Source organism: Neolamprologus brichardi, chromosome 13, assembly GCF_056152115.1.
Source record: "Neolamprologus brichardi isolate AB-2024 chromosome 13, ASM5615211v1, whole genome shotgun sequence".
NCBI classification, from domain to species: domain Eukaryota; kingdom Metazoa; phylum Chordata; class Actinopteri; order Cichliformes; family Cichlidae; genus Neolamprologus; species Neolamprologus brichardi.
In genome coordinates, this window is record NC_142116.1 from 27512865 (window position 1) to 27531387 (window position 18523).

At 40.8% G+C, this 18523-nt stretch overlaps 1 protein-coding gene across 2 annotated transcripts in view; it reads right to left on the reverse strand.

Annotated features, from left to right (window-relative positions):
- Positions 1-18523, reverse strand: part of b3gat2 (beta-1,3-glucuronyltransferase 2 (glucuronosyltransferase S)) — a 68020-nt gene that overhangs the window by 45121 nt on the left and 4376 nt on the right. The gene's annotated exons all lie outside the window — the stretch shown is intronic.

Sequence of the window (18523 nt, forward strand, 5' to 3'; positions counted from 1 at the left end):
AGAGTGTCATACAGGAACTTCTTAGGTGTCTCACTTGGCAGCTCTAACTGCAGCTCTGCATTCAGTCCTTTATTGCCTAAATGCATCAAGCTTACTGCCAATTTAGGAGTAAACCAGAGAAAGCTCATTCCATCTTTTATGAAACAGTTTTCTGTCCTCTCTTAATTTTTAATACTAACAAAAGCACTTTGTTCCTATTTCGAGCTCTTATTGTTCGGAGATATCATATATTTATCTGGGAAAATTCTTGTGCTGAAGTCCTGTTTCACTCAATGGCTTAAAGACTCACCAACAGTGCAGCAATCCTTTGAGAGCATTGACTCAAAGAAAAATATCTATAAAACACTGAATGTAATCCTCTGCACAGAAGGCTTCTATTTTAGGGAATGTAGAGAATGTGTATATGAGTGAGTGCACATGCTTTTTAATGTGTGTTTTCCACTGGAAGGTGAGTATATCCATATTGTCAAAGCAATGTGCAAATAGTTTGTACACTAGGAAGGAAAGAATACACACGTTCTGGCATTCGGCTTTATGAAATCAATAAAGTCTATTCATTACAGCAGACCACAGCAAAATGATGATGTTGGATAAAGGATGACAACAAACAGAAGAATTACAAAGGCTGGTTTTAGTCTTGTACTGTGTCACTCCCAGAGTGAGCTATCCTGTGAGAACTGGAGAACACAAACAACTCTGTCAGAAAGCCAGAAACCGCAGACCTCACCCTTATGATCAGGTTTGAAATCTCGAACAAGCTCCACACGTCCCCCACAGGGACTGAAGAGGGGAAGGAAAACAATGAAAAGGAAAACAAGTTTGCTACAAGAGCATACAGCGGAGCTTGTGGACACAAAATAATTTTTTTCTAGATTAGAACGGCAAACCTTCAGCTGAAACGTCTCTGTGTGGACCGCACATGCTCTCTGTCCACACCTGTACTCAGCTTCCTTGTGTAGATGAAACAACTGTACTGTTTAAAGAAAGCAGACTAAGAGTTTTTCTTTCCAGTGCTGGGCAAATCACTTTCTTTCACCTGAACAGATTTTAAATAATGGGGGATCCCAGTATAGTACAGTATAGTTTAGCACACTATATTGAATATTGATGTTGATACTGTATATTTGTACACCAAGCCAGCACACATTATCAAAGCCTTTTAAAAATCACAAGCTTGTATATGAATAAAAAGGTGCCTCCCAGGACCATCCAGTCTGAATAATAGACACCTTGCTGTCTTCTGTAATAATGAAATGTGAGGCCAATCTCTGCACCAGCGCCAAACATCGATGTGCTTGGTCAAGAGTCCTTTGCTTTACATTTGAACGCTCTGGGAACATCTTTGGCCCTGACGAGTCACGCGTTCAACAGTCGTGTCTAACAGCGTCTCTCTGCTTCTCTACATTAGTATGAGGCAAAGGATGATGGAAGGAAAGGTGGAGGAGAGGGTGAGAATAAAGACGAGTGAAATGCTGAAAAAGAAGTGGAGCCAAGGAGCAATTCAATCAAAAAAACAAACACTTGTTTGCCAGTTTGTATTGTTTGTATTTGATACCTTTGCTGTCTCACTCATTCTCTGTCAAGAGGGGTAATCTCACTGTGGGGAGCTCAGATTAGGTACAACTGACCGCTGGTTCCAAATTTGTGGCATTTATATTCTGGGTGATTTCACCTTAGTCCAACATGGCAAACACAGTTTGTCTTTTGGAGGTTCCTAAATGCCTCCTACCAATGAAGAAAACTATGACAATTAACAATTAAAGTATTTAAAGCAAAACATCTAACATCCTAAAAAAAGATGTCATTGTACTTATTGTACAGATTTTGTATTAATTTTGTTGACCAGTGATTTTCATCACAGTTTTTCTCAGTGACCTTTTCTTTCTGGCCGAGAAGACGAGGTCCAACCAGAACTATTTAAGTTGTGCTGAAAGGGGGACGAGCTTAGTTAGACATGCTAGCTCCCATGCTCCCTGTTTCTCATGAAAACGCCATAAAAGCTCTGATTCTTGTGTTTTGATTCTAAACCGTGTGAAGCAACTCTCAAACTTTTACAGTCTTCATTTTAGTCAACTTTAGACCAAGTCAACGATCACCTTAAACACTGCACAGTGAAAATCTCATTTTGTGACAATCCTAAATAACACACAAATTTAGCCGTGTGTTGGTTTGTGTGAACAGAGTGACCTTAGATGGAGTCAAATCTCCTCCCTGTGTTATTGTTTCAGCCGGTCTTGAGACAGTACACACTGAAAAACATCCATGTTTTTCCTAAAACCTATCAGAACAATTTTTGAACCTTACTGAGGGAATTCAGCTGTATGTATCGTCCTTGTTCAACAGCTTTGCACCAGCCCTAAAGGAGGCTCCATTTCAAATCCATTCAACCACAACAATCTCCTTTATTTGCCAGGAATTCTCTCACCTCTACGATGGCATTGAACACTTCCCCCTCACAAACACAAACAAATCATTTTGAGTTGGTGTTTCATAACAACATCAACTTTTCTGGATCTGTAATGGAAGTTCCCAGAGGAACGAAAAACACAGTTTGGGTTTCAGCACCATGGACAGCTCACGGATCGACAGGAAGGCTCACAGCTGAAAATGTACATTGAGACGCTGTAACTGCCAGTGGAGGAGGCAGTAACATGTTAACAGTGGCTGGCTGCCCACTGTGAGCAGTGGTTCATTTCCCAGTGACATGAAGGTCACTTTGGCTTGACTTGAAAATAACAAGCAGGAATAAGGCAACAGATTTCTCACAACTCTCAGACAGACGCTTCTTCTTTCTTCATTTTTATATTTTATGTGTTGTTGGCTTCTGTGGCATATTTAAAGAGGCTTTTCTTAAGGAAGACAAAGGTCGTGTCCAAATTCATGGGCTGCATCCTCCTGAGGACCCGGTCTTCGCGGTCTACGTGGGCCGGGAACTCGGCCGTCTGCTCCTTGCTATCTAAAATATAACAGGACACTGGCGTAAATTCTCGACCGTCTCACACTTCTGTTTAATCAGTTTTCTGTTTGACATTTATTCAGCTGTGTGAAAATCCCAGAGGAACCCACCCGGGGGATTAATAAAGTTTTATTTTATCTAATCTAATCTAATAACTTTAATCTCAGCCAAACCGATTTACTCACGAACAAACAAAACACTGAAAAAAGCCCAACAATAACATTTTTAGGTTGTCTAAGTGACTTATATATTACGTTTAACCTGAGTAGCGAAACTCCGCAGTGATCTGAAAATGAGGTACCGGGAGTTGTGCCGTTCTCGGCGGCTCTAGTGACCCTCGAGCTCCCGACTAACTATTGAGCTGGTGGGTAACAGACGTCTCCGAAAACGTCGAAGCACTTTTGCAAATATGCGATATCTTGATAAACCGAGCAGATATAGTGGGGCAAAAAAGTATTTAGTCAGCCACCGATTGTGCAAGTTCCCCCACTTAAAATGATGACAGAGGTCAGTAATTTGCACCAGAGGTACACTTCAACTGTGAGAGACAGAATGTGAAAAAAAAATCCATGAATTCACATGGTAGGATTTGTAAAGAATTTATTCGTAAATCAGGGTGGAAAATAAGTATTTGGTCACCTCAAACAAGGAAAATCCCTGGCTCTCACAGACCTGTAACGTCTTCTGTAAGAAGCTTTTCTGTCCCCCACTCATTACCTGTATGAATAGCACCTGTTTGACCTCATCATCTGTATAAAAGACACCTGTCCACAGCCTCAACCAGTCAGACTCCAAACTCCGCCATGGCCAAGACCAAAGAGCTTTCGAAGGACACCAGGAAAAGAATTGTAGACCTGCACCAGACTGGGAAGAGTGAATCTACAATAGGCAAGCAGCTTGGTGTGAAAAAATCAACTGTGGGAGCAATCATCAGAAAATGGAAGACATACAAGACCACTGATAATCTCCCTCGATCTGGGGCTCCACGCAAGATCTCATCCCGTGGGGTCAAAATGATCATGAGAACGGTGAGCAAAGATCCCAGAACCACACGGGGGGACCTGGTGAATGACCTGCAGAGAGCTGGGACCAAAGTAACAAAGGTCACCATCAGTAACACACTACAACGGCAGGGAATCAAATCCCGCAGTGCCAGACGTGTTCCGCTGCTGAAGCCAGTGCATGTCCAGGCCCGTCTGAAGTTTGCCAGAGAGGACATGGATGGTACAGCAGAGGATTGGGAGAATGTCATGTGGTCAGATGAAACCAAAGTAGAACTTTTTGGTATAAACTCAACTCGTCGTGTTTGGAGGAAGAAGAATACTGAGTTGCATCCCAAGAACACCATACCTACTGTGAAGCATGGGGGTGGAAACATCATGCTATGGGGCTGTTTTTCTGCCAAGGGGACAGGACGACTGATCCGTGTTAAGGACAGAATGAATGGGGCCAAGTATCGTGAGATTTTGAGCCAAAACCTCCTTCCATTAGTGAGAACTTTGAAGATGAAACGAGGCTGGGTCTTCCAACATGACAATGATCCAAAACACACCGCCCGGGCAACAAAGGAGTGGCTCCGTAAGAAGCATTTGAAAGTCCTGGAGTGGCCTAGCCAGTCTCCAGACCTCAACCCCATAGAAAATCTGTGGCGGGAGTTGAAAGTCCGTGTTGCTCGGCGACAGCCCCAAAACATCACTGCTCTTGAGAAGATCTGCATGGAGGAATGGGCCAAAATACCAGCTACTGTGTGTGCAAACCTGGTAAAGACCTATAGTAAACGTTTGACCTCTGTTATTGCCAACAAAGGTTATGTTACAAAGTATTGAGTTGTATTTTTGTTATTGACCAAATACTTATTTTCCACCCTGATTTACGAATAAATTCTTTACAAATCCTACCATGTGAATTCATGGATTTTTTTTTCACATTCTGTCTCTCACAGTTGAAGTGTACCTCTGGTGCAAATTACTGACCTCTGTCATCATTTTAAGTGGGGAAACTTGCACAATCGGTGGCTGACTAAATACATTTTTGCCCCACTGTATTTAATGTTTACACAGCTACTTTCTCGCCTGAAAATATGTTAAAAGTTTATTTTGTTACCCAGAAAGATTAGTAAGACTAATTTTAAAACTTAGTAGTTTTGGAGTGGAGTTTGGCTGGGCCGCGCTATGAATTCTGGGATATGGTAGGCCACGAAGGACACACCCGACCCATCCTTCAAATTCGGGGAAAAGGAGGACGCATTTGTCGGCTGCATTCAGAGGAGTCTACGAATTTGGACAGCCTTCGGCGCGTCGCTGTGACGTAATCGGTCTACAAATGCGGCCTCAGGAGGATGCAGCCCATGAATTTGGACACGACCTACGTTCAAAAGCAGGTCAGGAAACTGGAGCTATTCCAGCAGCCTAAAGGGGAGGTTGTGTGTATCCCTGAGAGACAGTGGCTCTGACAAAACAGGAACATTTGACCTGTGGAAATGAGAACTGGTTGCAAATACAGATGTTTCTGTCAAAGCTGACAGGTGAGCACAGACTAAGAAGAGAAGGGGGAACTCACTTTATAAAAAACAAACAAGAAATGCTGGATAGATGGATTTGTCCTGTGAAATAAAGTCTGTCTAACTATATTTTCTGCTTTAATAGTGTATGCAACTGCCTTGCAAGCTATTATATGGGGATAAAAGTCACAAAATATATTTTATAAACAATTGAGAGGTGCAGCACATCTTCACACAAGAATTAAACAAAAAGTTATTTAAAACTTTGAATGGAATATAATGTAATGCAGCCCGCATGCATCCTGTAATCTTTAAACTATTTTTTTCTACTGCTAAACAGCTTTCCACATTTGACATCTTCTTCACTGAACCAGCACACATATATGCATGAGGTTCCCTAAATGTGCATGGGGATTTACAGAAATCATCTTCATCTCAAATACATTATTACCAGTGATGTAAAACAAAAAGTGCAAGCAACATTAGACCAGATGCTTTTAGAAACCTTAAATTAGATAAGCAGAAGAGAAAGAATGGATGGATGGATGGATGGATGGATGGACGGATGGATGCTTTCTTGGTTTTAGTATGTTCAGTATGTGTGTGGCAGTCACTTTTGAAACACCTTAAGTTTTCTCTTAAAGTGTTTTTTTTTTTATTTGCTGTTCCAAGAAGATGAAAATTTCCTTAAAAAGAATAAAAAGACACCAACCAAAAGTTTGGTTTTAGGTAAAAGGTAAAGGGTAAATGGTCTTCTCTTCCTTGTTCCCTGATTTTCATGACTTGGGGAAAAATCTAGTTTTTAAAAATTGACTTATTCTGACTGCCTAGTGTCTGGGTTATGGGGCTATGGTTGGGTCAATAATTACTCGGACCTCAAATGGATAAGAAATGGATGGGTAAGATAACCCAAGTTCTAAATCTAATCCTAGAGAGGTCGGTTGCCTTGGTTGGTTGATTCTTGAGAAATATTGTCTGGCTAAATGACCTAAGGGTCATGCAGCAAAGGGTTTCTTCCTCAGCTGACTGTGGAAAGCAGCCACTGCTGGAATACTTCCAGTTTCTTGACACACACTTTCTTTGAGGTGCAGTTGTCTTTCTGGACCAATTTTGACTCTAAGCAGAAACAAAGTGATAAGACTACCCCACAATCAACAAGCCCTCAGGATAAATAACCATTGTGTTTGGGATTCTAGATGAGGCGGTGGACCTCAGCCCCACATGGAAATCAAGGGTCAACTGGGTCCAGCCATGAATGGCTGGTATTATTATTGAGTTGGTTGTCACCTGACTTTTAGTTCAGGCCTGCAGGTGTGCAATCTAATGCTCTAATGGAGAAAAATAAATCCATGTGTACAAATACAGATATGGGCATAGAATTAAGAAAAAAAGCAAATGACTCAAGGAAAATGACATTTCGTCCCCTCCATCTGATAACACTTGGTGACAAGCTCTGACCCTCCACACTCTCTTTGCTTCACTGATAGATCTGTGAAGGCCTTCGTTCTATATCCTGCATCAGTTCAGGCCGTATAGTGGAGCCCGCAGGCAGACACTGTCATGTGTTAAGAAAGCTCCCATCTCATTATCAACATGAATATCTTCACCAGAGGGCAGACGCCGCGCTGGGATAACAAATAATTCATCACATGAAAAATAATTTCAGATGCAGCCGAGCGCTCGACAACCTGTAAGTCCTGACAAATTACAGCGGCGCCAGCTCAGTCAGTAAACGCATGCTATTTACAAGTAAACAAAAGAAAAGCTGGGGGTAAAACATCCAGTGCTGAGAAGAATCACATTTCATTTGACTTGCAGCCAGGACACTCTGTCTGGGAGCACCAGAGCTTGGTTGGGTAATCAACTCTGACTCCCCTTGCTGCAAACAAATAGGTGAGAAGTGAATTGTGTGTACACACAAAGAGACTCTGGATGATGAAGTATATGAAATCCATTATGGATGTTCTCGTTTCCTGCCTCCTGGCCCGGAGGGAGCCAGCCATCATTGTGTTGTTTACGCGCAGCGACGAGTGCCGGGGTGGCTGGGCCGGCTGCGATTTTAATCAAGCGTATTTTTATCTGTGTGTTATTAATATGCACGGCAGAGGCAATCGGAGAAAAGGGAGGGGGAGAAATGAGGTAGGAGAAAATGAATGACTCGAATTAGAGGGGCTGAGTATGGGCTATGAAACTGATGCAATGGTGCATGATATGTGTGCAGGTTCAAGGCTTTATGGGTTTATGTGGCAAAAACTGATGAGCTGAAGGTGCGTGCGCGTAAAGGAGAATATTCGCACCTCTCTACATCTGCTGTCAAATGCGAATGCATCAGTGTAAGTGTATATTTACTGTATGCACATCATAATTCTGTGTGCAAGGAAAATATGGTAAATCCAGTGGTTTTATTCTCCCCCAAAGGGAGGAACTATGTCATCAATGCTGTTTGCTTGTTGGTTTGCCTGTTAGCAGTCTAGCATCCACAGGATTCAAGATATCATTTTCAAATTTTGTATGATAGTAGATACCAATAACAGCTCGAGCTGATTTAATTTTGGTGAAATTCTGGTCCAGATCACACCAAATATGTGTGTATCTGACCTTGACCTTCATTGTTAGCACCCAAGGTCAAAGTTGACAGGAAAAAAAATTCCAAGAAACTATATTGAGCAATATATCATACGAAAGAGCTCGGAGAGAACTGTACAACACTTTTTTTCTATATGATGTCCTACGATGTTACACTGATGCTATAACAGGCTGACGTAGCATATTGTAATAGAGTATTGAGCTCTTTGAGTGTACTTGTTTTAATTTATATTGATATGGTAAATGGTAAATGGTAAATGACCCCAAAGCGCTTTACACACCCAGTCATCCACACATTCACACACTGGTGGAGGCAGCTACAGTTGTAGCCACAGCTGCCCTGGGTCAGACTGACTGATATAACTTAGCAATTGTTTATAATTAATCTAGAGCTGGGACGAAGCTTCCTCCTCAGTTGACTGTGAATACCAGTAAGTCCTTGAATGCTTCCTGTTTCCTAATCTGCATTATATCTCATTGACTTTCTGGATCATCCTGTCCCTCCCAGTTAATGTTCAGTTAACAATCCGTCACATCTGTAATGAACGGAATATTTGTTTTTATGAAATTGTTCATCCTGGTTAAATCCATCCAGAAACAAAGACAACATTATCAGCCCACACAACAAAAACTATTTATGTTTTTAAGACCATTTTGTCCCTGAATGAGAGCTTTTTTTTTAAGCGGCTCTAACATTGCAGGACTCAGATCCTTAGCAAATTAACTCTCATACACTCAGACACCCGAGCCTAATATTATCTAGCGTAATGTAACCTTATAACCAGCTGTTGTTGTTGTTTAGCTGTCTCATTGTCTCAGCTGTCCAGAGGGGTCGCATGTTTTATCAGTTTAATCTGCTGATGATAAGTACCTACAACAATATTGGGGATAAGCATGTTTGTGCACGTTTGCTAGTGTGAGAGACCTGACTTCATTTTGAGAGATGAGGCCTGAGGTGAGGAGGACGAGGATGAGGTGGACGTTAGGGAGGAAAGAGAGCAGTGGTGGAGGAAAAACCCATAATGAGAATATGATCAAGAAAATATACATGTACAAATGTTAAACGGTTATATACAGTTGGAAGTGGTATTTGTGATCTTTAAATTACAAGTAACTTATAAGGTATAGTACGTATGTGGCCGGTCTCTAGCCACATACGTAAAACATGATTAGGTATGACAGTAATGTCCAAGATGGTAACAGAATTAACAGAATTACACACTAATCATTGTAATTTCTTCTATTAAATAACCTAAAGTTTACTTACTCTACCTTTAATATTATTCTATAATAAAATGAAAGACAGAAAATATTTTCACTTGTCAGAGTGTAAGAAACAAAGATATATTACCTCCTGTTTGGGACTCTCAAAGCCATCGTTTCTCATTCTACAGAAGGCATTTTGAGCTGCCTTGCTAATGGATAAACACACTAGTTAAATTACACCATGTCGTTAACACTGGAAGGTAGGGCTGTGCGTTATGAACAAAATCTCATATCCCGATATAAGAATTCTATCGTCCGATAACGATATAAATCACAAAAATGTAACATTTTCTGTAAATTCTGTGAATCTCGGGCAGCTGGTCTTGCGGGAAGTGTTTCCAGCTGCGCGTCATGTAGCTGGAGTCGAGTGTTTTAACAGATGCATGAAACTATACATTTTTAGACATAAGTTGTAACGGCCGCCGTTTTCTTTGTGAGTATTTATTACACGGCGTGCTGCGGGGAAAAGCCTGTTCTAACGTTTGAGTCTAAGGTCTATTTTTTAGCACCTGGCGGCTCTTTTTTAATTCTCATCCATAAATAATCTGCTCTTTCATGTGATTCAGTTTATTTTTGAAAAGTCTCAACAGGATCTTGAGCTTTATTGTGAAAGGTTTATGTGGAACATAAACAAGCGGACACGCTATGCTGTTACCGTCGTTGTTGCTAACCACAACGCATAAAAACAGGCGCTTGTCCGTCTGTAGTGTGGTTATATAAAATATAAGAGAAAGAGAGAACTTTAAGAAATTAATATAGCCATATGTCCAAAACGATGAAAAAATATTGCTGTAAACAGTTTATTTTGCGACACCACGAAACAAATGATAGCGTAAAATGAAATGATAGACGTTTTTATATCGTCATCAGATATATATCGTTATATTGAACAGCCCTACTGGAAGGAAATCTCTGTGACAGTGTTCACATAAGTTAACCATGTAACACAGGAGGTAACAGGAATCTCTAACACCTTATACGTAGTCGTTTGTTAAGCCTTAAGTCAACAATTAGTGACTAATGGTGTGTTTCACCTTGTTACTTGCATTGGAAACAACAAATATTTGCCCTTGTTCAGAGCAAACAGTTCAACCAACAGATGGAAACAAAAGTAACCAAAGTTACAAGAATATATTTTCACAACTTCATTTGAATTCCTACAATTTTGCTTTCTTTCCCTCTTTTTTCCGTCTCTATAGAAAACCAAAGTTGAACACACAACTCCAGCTGCCTTCAAACAGCGTCAATAAGCACGTCCTGCTGCTTGTCGCTTGCATCAGAATGGAGAGACTATCACAGAATACACAGCATACACACCATGACACAGATTTTTCCCTGAAGTGCAAACATTTTCAGTTGCATGAATGTGTACTGGCCTCTGTCTGCGCTGCTCAGTGTGAACTCGCCTCATGGCAAAGACTTTCGTAAAGTAACTTTGGTTTTACTCAGCAAGATTGCCAGTCTTCTAGTTTGCTTACTTGCCACAAGTGCACTGTGCCACCTACCAATAGAAAGAAAAAAATAATGTGCATATTTCCATGAGAGAAATCCCACGCCTGGACCGTCGTTGACCGCTACCATGATTCTAGCCTACGTCACAGCGTCAGGTGCGCTTTTTACATCCAACACAAAAACTGCAGTTGTGGTGCTTTCGATTGTACTCAGAACTCTAGAGGCCCGCCATTATAGGAAAAATCATAAAGCCTTTGAATGAAAACAAACGCTGTTGTGACAGTGATGTACACTGTTTTGATGGTATATATGCATCAATCTATCAATCGTTTGTTGTTAGATTCAGATAATTATTTTTTTAAAAGCTAGACATTTTAAATGAGAATAAGAAAGAAAAGTGTTTCTTTGTGCCCACCCTCTCCCAGTTAATGCTCTACCTGGCCCCCTGGCAACACTTTGCTAGATCCGCCCCTGCACAGTTACCAGCTGTCAGCTATGTAGAAAAAGGATCCTGGTGTTATTTGTCTCTCAGAAACAGTTCATAACTTCAACTCATTCATGTCACCTAAAAGGTAAACCTGTTTCTCCATCACCTGTTCAGCTCTGATGATTCAGTAAGGACATCTCCTGGTTTCATCTTCATGTTTCCCTCTCACCAGATAACCAAACCGATATCATGACCAGCAGCTTTACAGCTGTGGCTCCAGCAAACATCAGCTGATACTAGAAATTAACAAAAAACAAAATAAAGTTCAACATCAGTAACATCATAGCACCCACCCAGCTGTATAGAAACTCCGTCATGCTAGCTAGTACGCAGTACGGAAAAAGTCAGAATAACGAAAATAAACTCCACCTAAACTTGGTTTATATCTGACCCAGATAGACTGCAGGTCATAACTTCTTACCTGAAGTTCAGTTCACCTGACACTCGGACCAGCGGCCACCTTGGGTCTCTCCTCTTGCCTCCCCTTTCCCTCATCCACTTGCTGGCTTCCACCACTTGCTAATGTTACTAAATCTGTGGAAGCTCCGCAATAGCCACCACACGAAGTAACGAGTAACGAGCCTATCTAAATCCCAGTAACGACTAACGCATTCCTGATTTTGGCATAATAACTAGTTACCGTGCTCGTTACCATAATAAGTTCCACAGGGTTCAGTGCTAGGACCAATTCTGTTTACATTATACATGCTTCCCCTAGGCAGCATCATTAGAAGACATAGCATACATTTTCACTGCTATGCAGATGACACCCAGCTCTATCTGTCCATGAAGCCAGATAACACACACCAATTAGTTAAACTGCAGGAATGTCTTAAAGACATAAAGACTTGGATGGCCACTAACTTTCTGCTTCTTAACTCAGATAAAACTGAGGTCATTGTACTCGGCGCTGAAAAGCTTAGAAATATGGTATCTAACCAGATTCTTACTCTGGATGGCATTACCTTGGCCTCCAGTAACACTGTGAGGAACCTTGGAGTCATTTTTGACCAGGATATGTCCTTCAACGCACATATTAAACAAATATGTAAGACTGCGTTCTTCCATTTGCGCAACATCTCTAAAATTAGAAATATCCTGTCTCAGAGTGACGCTGAAAAACTAGTTCATGCATTTATTACTTCCAGGCTGGACTACTGTAATTCATTATTATCAGGATGTCCAAAAAACTCACTGAAAAGCCTTCAGCTAATCCAAAATGCTGCAGCAAGAGTACTGACAGGGACTAGAAAGAGAGAGCATATTTCTCCTGTTTTGGCTTCCCTTCATTGGCTTCCTGTTAAATCCAGAATTGAATTCAAAATCCTGCTCCTCATATACAAGGTCTTAAATAATCAGGCCCCATCTTATCTTAATGACCTTGTAGTACCATATCACCCTATTAGAGCACTTCGCTCTCGCTCTGCAGGCCTACTTGTTGTTCCTAGAGTATTTAAAAGTAGAATGGGAGGGAGAGCCTTCAGTTTTCAGGCCCCTCTTCTGTGGAACCAGCTTCCAGTTTGGATTCGGGAGACAGACACTATCTCTACTTTTAAGATTAGGCTTAAAACTTTCCTTTTTGCTAAAGCATATAGTTAGGGCTGGACCAGGTGACCCTGAATCCTCCCTTAGTTATGCTGCAATAGATGTAGGCTGCCGGGGGATTCCCATGATGCATTGAGTTTTTCCTTTCCAGTCACCTTTCTCGCTCTCTATGTATTAACAGACCTCTCTGTGTTGAATCATATCTGTTATTAATCTCTGTCTCTCTTCCACAGCATGTCTTTTATCCTGTCTTCCTTCTCTCACCCCAACCGGTCGCAGCAGATGGCCGCCCCTCCCTGAGCCTGGTTCTGCCGGAGGTTTCTTCCTGTTAAAAGGGAGTTTTTCCTTCCCACTGTCGCCAAAGTGCTTGCTCATAGGGGGTCATATGATTGTTGGGTTTTTCTCTGTATCTATGAAGCGCCTTGAGGCGACTTTTGTTGTGATTTGGCGCTATATAAATAAAATTGAATTGAATTGAATTGAATAATAACGTAGTTACTGTAACGCGTTACTTAATAACGCGTTAGTCCCAACACTGGTGTTAACACAAATAAATCAGACGGATGTTTCTCTGAAAGAATGCAAATAAGCCTACTTTCCAAAAGCTTGGACTATGTCCTTCAACGCTCCTTCTAATGTTGAACACATCCTGAGGGAAGGACACCAGCCAGTGATCAATATGTTGAATTAGCAGATAAAATTATCCACGAACCTCCATGACTGCAACAATACAACGCATCATCAAACATCCCACTGTTGCCAACATCCTCACATACAGGTGCTAAAAAAAACCATCACATCAGTCTTTGCTAACCAAAATTCAATTTCAATATTTCTGTGACATTATACAATATTACCAGTAGATATATTCTAAACTATGATGAAACTATGAAATCATAGAAAAATATTTATCTCCAAATAAAACAGCTTCTGTTCAGCGTGGATGCATCCCAGTCATTGTTACACACCCTGGTGAATAAGAGAATGCAGGAGATTTGATGAGGGAGTAGAGAGCACGGGGAGGGTGTTTCGTCAAACTGACAATTCATATAAAAAAGGCAGTGGAAATAAGCAGAGAGCTGGTGCATAACACTTTTTTTACACTTACATTTGCCCTTAAAAGCCTTCAGCTTTTCCACCACCTTCCTCCCTCCACCCTCCTTATCCTCTCACCGACCCTACCACGGACAATTTCTCTCTGCAGGGTTTGTCTCCTTTCTGCTTCACTTCCCTGACATTACAACCCTGCCACCCCTCGCTTCTCCCACTACACTATGTAATTATGATAATTGCTCATATGGGTTAGAGGAAATTGAATTTCCCATTTCCCTCTGGTTCCTTTATCCCACCAGTTTCTCTTTGTGCTGCCTCCTCATCAGCTTGCCGCTCTCAGGCTGGAGTCTGCTGTGTGATCAGATTGGATGTTTATATATGTGTGTCTTTGGAATGTTTCCAGTGAAAACATCATTACTGACCATCAAACTGACTCCCCAGTGGGATGTAAAACGTGTGCGAGAAGGAAAACCAATACCACATCAAAGTATAAAGACAATCTGGAATCATTTAAAGATGAGATTTCAAATAAATTAAAAGTATTTAGAGAATGAACCATCTGATTCAAAACTCAAAAAATCTTCCATCCACAGAACTACTAAACCCGGGTATGGAACCATCCATGAAAGGTGTTCCTGAGTCACACTTCAGCACTGTTTCCTACAGTAGCTGCTCCAGAAAATAGTTGCTGTGAATGCTATGGAGCTCTCGGGGCCGGGGGAGTTCAATTATTCAAAACAGGTCTGACGAAAGTCTTGCTTGGCTGACAGGTTGCTGCAGCTGAATCAAACAGCTCTGCCATACTGCCGTCAGCTGAAAAAGCCTCCATCCCCAGAGTCAGCTTTTCAGGAATGGAGAGTGGAGGAAAAAAAATAAATGGCACAGCTTAATTTTCCTGATTGCTTGTTACGCAGCTAATGCTGACGGTCTGTGCGCCAAGAAACTCACCCAGAGAAAGAAGGTGTTAGGCTTAAAATACTGGATTTATTAGTGAGTATGTTTAAATAAACAATTTACATATTAATATTACGAGCATGCTTTTAAAGGATAATACAGATTTGGTCAACCTCAACACCTTTTTAAAACAAAAGTTCTTTCTGTTGTCGACTAAAACACAGGGTTTGGGTTTATGTCATCAACAAGGCTTGATCATATTACCTTGATTTCTGGCCTGTGCCTCTGCCAGTTTTATTTCCAAGGCTCTAGAAAAATCCTGCAAAACGCAGAAAGCCTTTCGCAGTGGAAACATTTAACATTAAACTGATTACTTTATGAGTCAAGAGGAAATTTCCAAAGAACAAGGTAGGACTTAAAACCAAGCGGATTCTATGATTGGACATCCTTTTAGCAATGTCAGTGCCATCCCAGATCTCACATATCAATTTGTTGAGTGCAGTACAGTGCTACTTCTCATTAATGGATAGCCAAATTAAAATCCCCTTGGCCCCTCTTGATTTTCCCTCAACCAGAGTGATCCTACCATTGTACAATGGGACATACTAGTTTCCTAAAATAACTCCCAAACCATCAACAAATCCTCAAATCCCTTACAGATTTTCTGACCCTATAACAATTCCATTATGGTGGGTATAAATGTGTTTATGTGCAATTTACAAGCTTGTCTGTCCTCACGAGAAGTTACCTGAAAGTTCTGATATTTTTGAAAGACAAAAATCTGTGCGATTCAAACTAAAGAAATATGGTCTGGAAAGATGACGTTCCCATGACGACAGCACACTGATTTCTAAAAATGCAAAATCACCTGAAGAAACCAACAGGCTTCTGTGGTAAGGGCCAATCAAGCCATAATTGTATGGGAGGCATTAAATGCAGAGTCTTGCATTTTCTGCCAGTCTATTGAGTGCTGGGAGGCGACTGAGCCGGAACGTGTCATGTGCAATAATAAACCGTGCCAAACTGAGGCCTGACTAATGTGCAGAAATGAAGAATACACCCTTTAGCTCTCGACTTAATGGTATGCTTTTCCACCTGACTTGTCGCTTTGACTGTGATGCCGGAGAAAGATGGGAAACACTTTGGAGGCCTGTTAAACATTTGCTTGGTACCAATGTATTTTTCATAAGGGGGGAGGAGAACAGGTTTGGGGTAACACATTTCGCTCATTACTCTGCAACAGTTTGTAGCCTGCTTTTTTTAGGATAACAGCCTGGACGTTATTTTCATGTAATCAGCGCCCAATGAGGCTGATTTTCCCCCAGCAGTTGTTCACTGCACAACTGTAGGTCAGGAAATGCCGTACTTTTTGCCTCTTAAATCAAGTTGTCATCAGTGACAACCCCAACACTAACTCCTAATTCATACTTACACATTTATAGACCAGAGGCATAAAATCCATGCAAATATTTTGTGGGGATTAAGCAGAATAAGGAGGAAGAATTTGCGCCATTTCTTTTTTTTTTTGATCAAGTTGATTTTGTAGATGTTTCAGGTGTGTATAAGCACATCTCATCAACCACAACGCTGTCTAGCGGTGAAACAACCACAGAGTTCAGCATGGAGGAACATTTGTTGTATCACAATCGCCTCTCTGAAATGATTTCTCTCTTCCTCAGATGTGGTCCCAACTCTTTCAACAAGCACTCAAACTGCCGTACCGACATTCTCAAATATGTACGAAAGCAGCCATGATACAGCTTCAACTCCTGGATTAAACCATGAAATTCTCCCTGCAGCTGTCTTCTATTGAGAACGGGATGAACCCAGAATCTCAGTTTCTCCCGTTTTTGGTTTAGTAAAATCAGGACTAGCTCACCATCGCTTGATATCAACTCCATTTTGTTCAGTGTGTTTTTGAGGGACAAATTTTTTGCAATGTATTCAGTGTCTATATAGTTTACCTGGCATGTTCACATCTGGAAAATTCTGAATTTCATGTCGTTTTTACGCAACACATTCAGTGCGTAATGGCCTGAACCTTGATTATGTGTATATCTAATTTTGTCTTTGTATGTCTGTTTCAGCTTCTCTGAAGCAGTGTTGCCCAACCTTTTGGAGCCACGGCACATACTTCACTTTAGAAAAATCACGCGCACACCACCAAACAAAAATGTCATTTTGAGCACTACTCATTCTAGGGCCTTCATCTGGCTTGGAATTTTCAGACTGACTACTTTTTCTTTTCAGATATTTATCTATTGCTATTAGGCGCTGCATCGTGACTATTATCTCGCTGCTTCTTCTTCTTCTTCTTCTGTTTTACTGGCAGTTGGCAACCCATTTAATTAGAGCAAGTAGTTGCACTGCCCTCTAGTGGAAGAGAATGTAATTGTTCTGCCCGTTACTCATGCCAGGGGCTTAGAGTACTAATCAGGTGGAACCAGATAATCTTCCATGGCACACCTGATCATTTCCTCATGGCACGCCTATGAGCTAGCTAAAGAGCTAGCATGGAAAGTTAGGAGGAGGTTAGGAGGGTTTGTTTTAGCCACATGCAAAATGGTCAAGTTTAGAGGCTAATCTCAAAATACTGAATGAGGTTTATATATTCAGCCTGAATATATCCAGCAGTAACCATAAATTATATAAATGATCAGTTACATAATTGTACTGCAGCTTACACCAGCTTGAAGGATTTCATCTCCATGTTAAAATTGCCTCTACTCTGTGGAGCTGGTGCATAAGTGGGTGGGTTAATACACAAAGTCATACAATGAAAATCATTATTTGCTTTTAAAATGTCATTTTTAGCAGAGGCTGTTAAATTTGAATTCTTAAAGAAAGACACGAGAACAGCAATACTTTTACTTTTTTTCTCACTTTTCAGTCTAGTTTTGTTCATTCAAAAATGCATTAAGTTTGGATTTTCTTCACTCTAAGTATAGTACATTAATTCCATGGCTTATCTATAATATTTACTTATCTATAATGAAAGGTAACTGCTCACTGTAATCACTCAGCCACTGCTGTTAAGTAGCTCAGCTAATAAATCGCCTATATTTGTCAGGCCAAATATTAGCTTATTCCAGACATGTGCCCATTACATAGTTTGTCCTCCAGGAAAGATAAACAAAACATAAAGTGACGTCCTAATCAATGTGTATGTCTTGATAATATTTGACCAACAACAATGAAAAATGTAGCATAGACACGCTTGGAAGTAGGGATAAAATAAAAAGGGCCAGTTGTTACCAAAAACCTGTTTGCCTTTTGAAAGATGGAAACAGAAGTTAGTCCCAATGTCTCACAGCAAAGGATGGGTTTAAATTGTCCTTTCCTTCTGTTACCAGTGAGGAAAGATAGAGATTTGAAACAGTTCATTTCCAACTGTGTGAATGAATAATGATATACAATACATCAATAGGCACCCTGTATCTAATTTAGCACATTTTTAACCCTGTGAGGTGTTAGTCATCATTGCTGATGCCCCTAACACTTTGCTGTCAGAACATACCATTTTTGTTTTTGTGTTGTTCACCTACGTTCTGATGAATGGCACACATCAGAAACTATTTACAGCATTTTCTAAATTGTAGAAAATTGCAAAGGATACAGCAGCTGTACATTAGGGCCCAGTGACAAGCAGCTGTACCTCTAACACTACAAGATACACCCTGACTGCCCATTTTCTATCTATCCTTATGAGGCAGGTGTGTGAAATTAACTATTGATGACAAGTGATCAAGGATCCAGTTTTAGTATTAGCATACATAACTGTGGG